Here is a 2,996-nt window from a genome sequence, read left to right as displayed (position 1 = left end):
ATAAGGCAGCCAGGAAGGCTGCAAATAAAGAGGTAGCAAAGGCGCAGGAGGCATGTAGGAAAATGTTCGCAGAACGTTTGGATTCGGAAGAGGGTCAGAGAGCGGTATTCAGGATTGCAAAGCAGAGAGCGAAAGAGAGGTTTGATGTGATGGGGGTGAGTTGCTTGAAGGATGAAGTGGGACAAATCGTTGTGGACCCAGATGGAATTAATGGAAGAGATATATGGAAATGCTGTTGAATGCAGAGAATGAATGGGATGACAACATAGAGAGTAACCCAGTTTTAGGACCGGCAGAGAAGATAACTGAGAAGGAAGTTGAGGAAGTGATAAAAGCAATGAAGAGTAGAAAAGCGGGAGGGACGACGGGAGTTGTGTTAGATATGTTGAAGGCAGCAGGAAGTTGGGTTGTGAAGAGAATGATAGAGATCTGTAATCTGGTGGTGAAAGAAGGCCGCATTCCAGTGGATTGGGAACTGAGTACCCTCGTCCAGCTATACGAGGGGAAAGGTGACCTTCTGGACTGTGGCTCGTATTGACCTATAAAGTTTTTGGAGTATGGAATTAAGGTATTGGAAAGGGTGTTGGAGAGGAGGATCAGGAAGAAAGTGAAGATCAACGAAATGCAGTTTGGATTTATGCCAGGAAGCGGCACGACAGACGTCCTTTTTATTGTAAGGCAGTTGCAGGAGAAGTACATGGAGAAGAGGAAGAAGTTGTTTCTTGGGTTTGTTGATCTGGAGAAAGCATTCGATAGGGTTCCACGCGAAGTAGTGACATGGGCATTGAGGAAGTTAGGAGTGGAGGAATGGTTGATCAGAGTAGTGATGGCAATGTACAGCTGTAACGATGAATGACGGGAACAGTGGTGAGTTTGAGGTGAAGGTGGGAGTGCATCAGGGGTCGGTACTAAGTCCACTACTATTTGTAGCTGTGCTGGAGGTGCTGGCTCGGAATGTAAAGGAGAGTTTACCGTGGGAGTTGTTGTGTGCAGATGATCTGGTGTTGATTGCAGAAAGTATGGATGGACTGGAGGAGAAGATGAACAAGTGGAAGGAATGTATGGAGACAAAAGGTCTGAAGGTGAATATCGGAAAAATGAAGGTAATGGCAAGTGGTAAAGCATGTGGTGAGGTGGAAAGAACTGGGAAGTGGCCGTGTGCTGTGTGCAGGAAGGGTGTCGGAGTGAATTCCATTCAATGTACAATGTGCGCTGAGTGGGTTCACCAAAAATGTAGTGGTTTGAGAGGGTCATTAAACAGTGTGGCAGCTACATTCAAGTGTAAGGTGTTCACAGAGGGAGCTGCAGATGGAGGGAATGTTGAGTTGGATCTTGGAGACGGCGTGAAGCTGGAAGGTGTGAAAACATTTTGCTACCTAGGAGACATGCTGAATGGAGAAGGTGGATCAGACTCGGCAACGGTTGCTCGAGTGAGATGTGCATGGAAGAAGTTTTGGGAACTGAATGGCGTGCTGACGAGGAGGGGAGTGTCGTTGAAGCTGAAGGGAAAGGTGTATGCTGCACGTGTGAGAAGTGTTATGATTTATGGGAGCGAGACATGGGTAATGAACGTAGAGCAGCAACGAAGGCTGGAAAGGGTGGAAATGCGAATGGTTCGGTGGATATGCGGAGTATCGTTGAGAGAAAGGAAGACAAATGATGAATTGCGAACGATGATGGGAATAGAGCCTGTGATGGATGCTGTGAAGAGAAACAGTTTGAGATGGTTTGGTCATGTGTTGAGGAAGGATGAAAGTGACTGGTTGAGAAGAGTGATGGAAATGAATGTAGAAGGAAGTGGAGGATGGAGAAGACCGAGAAAAACTTGGCTAAAGGTGGTGGAAGAAGAAATACGGGCAAGAGGGTTAACAAGGGGAGACGCAGAAAATGGGGCAAAATGGAGAAGATTGTCATGGGGACCGCAAGGCTAACCCCCACTCTAGCAGGGAAAATGGCCTTAAAATGACAGTTGTTTGCGATGGCGGAGGGCGCGGCGTTCGTCCGTAAACACGTGCAACTTCTTCTCCGAAACCGCTGATGGGATTGTGACCAAATTTGCCACAAATTCTATTTGTTATGTTGTGACTCAAAGTTTGTTCACTGAATTTTAAAAAATCGTGGTCTAAGGGGGTCTACCGGGGTCAAAGTGGATCCAGGTTTGCGACCCCTCCTCCCCCCCTCCCAAAATATTTATTTGCTCTCTCCTCTGAAACTACACACACTATTTCGATAAAACTTCACCACAACCTTCATCACCCGTGATGTGCCGAAGTGTGTTGACGGCAATATAAAAATTGGGGTCTCGGATGTTGTACGAAAGGGAAGTGGGTGGAGGGTCGGTATTTTTTTGGTAGTTGGCTTCAAATAGGTATTTTTGTTTACCTGTTTAATGTTATGATTATGTTGGTATGATTCTACATGTTCCCTTCTCTCCCAGAAATCATTGAAATTGCTTTGAAATACCGTGATACTGTTCAAAATACCTTTATTCGGTGTGGCATATACTGCTTCAACCAGGTGCATGTTCTCCTTTGCCTGTTTTCCCTTCGCCCTCTTGTCTGCTTTTCCTCGATACTTGGAGATTTTTTACAAATCCATATTAATCCGTCCCAGGTATGAGGATCAGTCACTTGTTCCGATTGACGAGCTGCTTGGAAAGCTGTGTATACGGAACGAAAGGCTCGGAAAGCGATAACAAGCTGCTTATAACAAGCAACCGCGATAACAGGGATAACAAGCTTGGAATGCGATAACAAGCAACACAAGTGAGCCTATTGGGTAAATTAGCGATAACCGGGTGTTTCATCAGTGGTTGCGATTTGGGAATCCCATTCCCGGTTACTTGCTCAACACTCCAAGTGCGAACAGGGAATCGTGACGTAACATTGTGCTGATTATTTGGGGCCTTCTTAAAGGTCTTGTTTACTTTCTCTCGCATGTTTGGCTTGCCAACCAACATGGCGGCGGCGCACGCACTGCATTGTGGATACTGAAAC

This window comes from Myxine glutinosa, chromosome 13 (genome assembly GCF_964187855.1).
Source record: "Myxine glutinosa chromosome 13, kmMyxGlut1.1, whole genome shotgun sequence".
Taxonomy (NCBI): domain Eukaryota; kingdom Metazoa; phylum Chordata; class Myxini; order Myxiniformes; family Myxinidae; genus Myxine; species Myxine glutinosa.
Note: the sequence above shows the minus strand (reverse complement) of the source record.